Raw genomic sequence first — 5,736 nt, 5'->3', positions numbered from 1 at the left:
AACTAGAAGAATTTTTGAACCCCTGGGAGCGGTGATGTACTAAGTAGGGCCAGCTCTAACTAGCTCTCCTGCAAATTGATCAGTTTTCAGTGTGAGTATTTATACCTTGGAAATTGACAAATGTTACAAATTAAGGCTTTATTTATTGTTTTATTGATTGTCTAGACTTAAGAAAGTGATGGAGAAAATGTTAATAATGAAGAATAAAATGTGTCATGGTTTTTCCTCCAGAAAAGCTGGTTGTTAAGCATGTACCAACCAGCACACCCATGCCTGGGAGTCATGAGAAGGCAGTCTACACTGATTCCATGCTTAGCCATCACGGAACCTCAGGGGACAGATGGACCCTATGAACTACAGTTATCCCTTCCACATCGTGTCTTTCACCATTGTGGTTTTGATGTGACATGGGTTGGCATAAGAAATTAAATGGGAGGGGCAGCTAAGTGGCACAAGGAATAGAGCATTGGCCCTGAAGTCAAGAGGACCTGGCTTCAAATCAGCCTCAGACACTTGACACTTAACTAGCTGTGTGACCTTGGGCAAATCACTTAACCTCAATTGCCTTGCTATCCTCCCTCCAAAAAAAAAAATTAAATGGGAATTTGGGGGGAGTTTTGTGGAAGTTGCAAATGACGCTCAATGGCCAGCAGATGACAAAAAAAAAGATATATTTTTAGTTAAATTAGCTTACATATAACCTATGACCAAATACTTATCCCAAATTTTACAATAAGGCACTGTAAATACTCCATAAATGACATAGAAAAAAATCAGACTTCTTTCATCCTGTCTCCCTCAATAGTTCAGCCCCGTCATCCCCACCCTGTCACTTATGTTCAATCTTACCCTCTCTGCTGGCTCACTTCCTACTGCCTATGAGCATGCCTATGTTTCTGAAAAAAACTTTCACTCCATCCTTCTATTCCTGCTATCATCCTGTTTCTCTTCTGCCCTTTGTAGGGTGGATGACCTTGAAAAGGTCATCTATAATAGATTCTTCTGTTTCCTGTCTTCTCACTTTCTTCTTAACTCTTCACAAACAACCTTGTCTTTATACCAAAATCATTCTCTCCAAAGTTACTAATGATCTCTTAGTTGCCAAATGCAATGGTCTTTTCTCAGTCTTCAATCTCCTTGACTTCTCTGCAGCCTCTGACCCTGTTGCTTACTCTTTCTTCCTTGATACTCTCTTCTCTAGATTTTCAAGCTATCACTCTCTTCTGGTTTTGCTCCTATCTAACCTCTCCTCTTGTCTCTTGCTGGATTCTCCTCCAGATCAACAATGTCCTTCAGGATAATGTCCCTCAGGGTTCTGTCCTGAGCCCTCTTTTCTTCTCCTTCTATATTACTTCACTTGGTGACCTGATGGGTTCTCATGAATTTAATTACCATCTCTATGCTTTGTGTTATTGTTGTTCAGTCACACCCACCTCTTTGTGTCTTCATTTGGGCTGTTCTTGGCAACAATACTGGAGTGGCTTGCCATTTGCTTCTCTAGGTCATTTTACAAATGAGGAGACTGAGGCAAACAGGGGTAAGGTAGTTTCACAGGGTCACACAGCCATCAAGTGTCTGAGGACAGACTTGAACTCAAGAAGATAAGTCTTTCTGACTCCAGGCCCAAGCATTCGATCCACTAGGTTACCTAATTGTCACAACCTCTGTGCTAATGATTCTTAACTCATAAACTTTCCTGCCCCAATCTCTCTGCTGACCTCCAATCTCATATCTCCAAATGTCTTTCAGACATCTTGAACTGGATGTCCAGTGGACATCTTAAACTCACTATGTCCCAAACAGATCTCATTACCTTTCCTCCTAAACCCTTGCCCCCTCCTACCTTCCCTATCACTGTAGAGGACAACACCATCCTCTTAGTCCCTCAAGCTTGCAACCTAAGAGTCATTGTGCATTTTTCACTATCTCTCACACACACCAAGGCCTGTCAGTTCCACCTTTGCAACAACTCTTGAATATGCCCCGCTTCTCTCCTCTGATACTTCATCCTCTCTAGTACAGACTGCTCCTTGATTATTGTAATTGCCTGCTGGTGAGTGAGACTGCCTCTATTCCATTTTACTCCATTTTACTATTTTACTCCATTTTACCTTTTTACCATTTACTACATTTTACTCCAATCCATTTTATATTCAGCCATTAAAGTGATTTTCCTAAAACAGTTCTGGTCATGTCACCCCTCTACTGAATAAACTCCAGTGGCTTCCTATTCCCTCCACAAGCAAATACAGGATGCTCTGTTTGGGTTTCAAAGCCCTTTTTAACCTAGCCCCCTCCTACCTTTCCAGTCTTCTTACACACTGGCCTCCTGGCTGTTCCACAAACAAGACACTCCATCTCAGCTTCAAGAATTTTCTCTGCCTGTCCTCCATGCCTGGAATACTCTCCCTCCTCCTCTGTTCTGAATATTGACCTCCCTGGCTTCCTTTAATTCCCTGCTAAAATCCCACTTTCTACAAGAAACCATCTTCAACCCCTCCAAATTCCAGCACTTTAATCATTTCCTATTTATTTCATATGTAACTTGCAGTGTTTGAATGCCAAACATAGGCTTACCTAAAAGACAATTTTACAAAGAACTCACACAAGGCAAGTGCTTGCATGGTGGTCAGAAAAAATACATATAAAGATACAAAGACGTGGAGGGGCCGCTGTCTCTTTGCTGGCTCCATGCCTGCCCTCAGTCCCCTCTTGAAGTCTAAAATCTTCAAGAAGAGGACGAAGAAGTTCACCCGGCACCAGGCTGACAGATATGCCAAGATCAAGAGAAACTGGCATAAACCAAGAGGTACTGACAACAGGGTGGGAAGACGATTCAAGGGTCAGATCTTGGTGCCCAATATTGGCTATGGAAGCGATAAGAAAACAAAGCACATGCTTCCGATGGGATTTGGGAAGTTTTTGGCGCACCATGTCAAAGATCCAGAAGTGCTCCTGATGGGCAACATATACTGTGCTGAGATGGCTCAAGCATTTCCTCTAAGAATCAGAAAGTTATTGCTGAAAGAGCAGCTCAGCTAGCTATCAATCCAAATGCTAGACTGAGGAGTGAAGGAAATGAGTAAAAAGCTTTGCACATTTTTATTTGTGTTAAATAAACCCTCAAACTACTATTTAAAAAAGAAGAAATGATACAAGGGCACTTAAGGTCTTTCTTTTTTTTTTACATTAAAAAGGTAGCTTTTTCTTTTTATTGTGGGGTACAGGGTGCATATAATATTTTTAAAAATCAAAAGCTTATCTGACATATATTTGTATTTTCTTTCCCTAACTGTCAAATTATAAGCTTGGAGTTTATATGTACATTCTGAGAACCTGGGTCTACTCATGTAACTGCCTCATCCTAGAGGTAGCTAGCTATATGTGGAGATCTCAAAAGTGACCACTAGGGATACTGCAATAGATGAGAATGGGGAGGAGTTACTTGACTTGGGTTCATTTTTTCCCGTTCTGCTTCATGTGTACAACAAAATAGTCATTGCATGTGATGGTCAGTCCAGCAATGAATGAAAAGAAACTCTGGAAACCCATTTTGTCATCTTGGCACTGGTCCAGGTCTTTCATAATCTTGTCTACAGTTAAAGGATCTTCCTGGTTTTCCAAGAATCCAGGGAACTCTTCTTCCATGAGAACTCTTAGATCTTCTTTCGTTAAGTAGCCTTTGTCCCCAGCAAATTTATGAAACGTAAACATCATAGCTTCCATGGCATGTTCCATTTGAGATGGCATCTTGGCAGTGTCTTCGGAAACCTTGCCTGAGCAAGAAGCAGCAGTTGAGGGGCAGCTAGGTGGAGTGGTAAATAGAGCACCACCCCTGGAGTAAGGTGGACCTAAGTTCCAATCCTGCCTCAGACTCTAGACACACTTACTAGCTGTGTGACCTTGGGTAAGTCACAACCCCAATTGCCTTGCCTTCCCTCCTCCCTCCCCCCCCCAAAAAAAAGAAGCAGCAGCTGAGCAGGAATGACACAAGAAGACTGCCACTCAAGGTCTTTCTGAAGAACTTTGGAACTGATTTGCAACATATAAGATGCTGGCAAAGGACAATATGAACGTTCCAAGCTCATATTGGTCTGATCAACCACAATCAGACATACTGTAACTTGATTCCAGGATAGTGATTTCATGTTAGTCCCCTCTGAGAATGAAGGACAACAACCAACCAATCAGCTTGCTGTGTATGTATTTCTATTGTCTCCCCAGTAAAATTTTAAGCTCCTTGAGGACAAGAACTATCTTTTGCCTTTTTTTTGTCCCTAATATTTAACACAATGCCTATCAGGTAGTAAGCACTTTAAAAATGTCTGATTGATTTGTTGATTAATCAAAAAAGTAGTATTTCTTCTAGGACAGCTAGGTGGCACAGAGGATAGACTGGAAGGCCTGCAGTCAGGAAAGACTCATCTCAGTTCAAATCTGGCCTCAGGTACTTACTAGCTGTGACCCTGGGCAAGTCACTTAACCTTGTTGGCCTCATTTTCTCCTCTGTAAAAAGAGCTGGAGAAGGAAATGACAAACCATTCCAGTATCTTTGCCAAAGGAAAAACCTAAATGAGATTACACAGAGTTGGACATGACTGAATAACAACAATTCCTTCTCCTGAACAAGGTAAATCCCTCTACTTATGCTTTCAATGTCATATACTTTTGTCCCCTCCAGAAACTTGTCTCTTCCACCATTCCTTCTTCCTCTTATCTTCAATCTTATAGTATCTACTCATTCCTTCTACACCACCTAAAATTATTTCCTCATTCTTAAATTAGACCCTTCACTGGCCCTGCTATTCTCTCAAGCTATGCTCCTTTATCTTTCCTCCATTTCACAACAAAATTCCTAGAAAAAGCCATCTGTATCCATGGTCTCAATTTCTTCACCTTATACTCACCCCTTACAATCTGATACCCAACCCCACTGCCACTCCATTGAAACTGTTTTCTCTAAAGTTACCAATAATCTTTTAATGGCCAAATTTAATGACTTCTCAGCTTTCATTCCTCTTGACTTCTTTTTAGCTTTTGACACAGTTGACCACCCTTTCCTCCTTGAAACTCTCCGTGTATGGTTTCTGTAATGGTATTTTCCCATAGTTCTCTCTATACCTTTATGACTATTCCTTTCAATCTCCTTTTCTGGAAAATCATCTGCCCATTAATTCTCTGTGCTTGGACCTCTGCTCTTCTTTCTATATACCCTTGCCCTTGCAGACCACATCAATGAATCAAAAGGCATTAATTAAGCACCAATGTGTCAGTCATTGTCCTAGCCAATGGGGATATAAAGAAAAAAAAAATGAACAGTCCCTGCCCTAAAGGAATCCAAATTTTTCTCATATGGTTCATTCACCAAACTAGTAGATGACTCCTAAATAGCATATATATCCTGACCTAATGTCTCCTTCATTATCACCTGCCTGCTGACCCTCTCCTGAAAGTCCAATAACAATTTCAAAATCAACCCATCCAAAATGGAACTCAGATGTCTAACCCTCCCTACTGCAAAATCTCCCATCTCTATTGAGGGTGCAACCACCCCACTAACCCCCAGGATCACAATGTTAGAATAATCCTTGACCCTTTCCTCTGCCCCATTCTCCATATTCAATTAGTTGTCCAACCTCCTGGCTTCTCTATTCACATACCCTGGATATCAGTTCAGGACCCTTCTCATCTCTGCCTCTTGCAATCTCTAGCTCCATTAAAAGCCCAGCTCAGGAG

At 41.4% G+C, this 5,736-nt stretch overlaps 2 pseudogenes; one reads left to right on the top strand and one right to left on the bottom strand.

Annotated features, from left to right (window-relative positions):
* Window positions 1–2,691: 2,691 nt before the first annotated feature.
* On the top strand, window positions 2,692–3,086 carry LOC138171885 (large ribosomal subunit protein eL32-like; annotated as a pseudogene).
* A 137-nt stretch (window positions 3,087–3,223) lies between these two features.
* On the bottom strand, window positions 3,224–3,793 carry LOC138171884 (protein S100-A10 pseudogene; annotated as a pseudogene).
* Window positions 3,794–5,736: the final 1,943 nt, after the last annotated feature.

This window comes from Petaurus breviceps, unplaced genomic scaffold, assembly GCF_028583685.1.
Source record: "Petaurus breviceps papuanus isolate PSGF00001 unplaced genomic scaffold, PetGlider_PUasm1.0 470, whole genome shotgun sequence".
NCBI lineage: Eukaryota > Metazoa > Chordata > Mammalia > Diprotodontia > Petauridae > Petaurus > Petaurus breviceps.
This window is presented reverse-complemented; position numbering and strand designations above follow the sequence as displayed.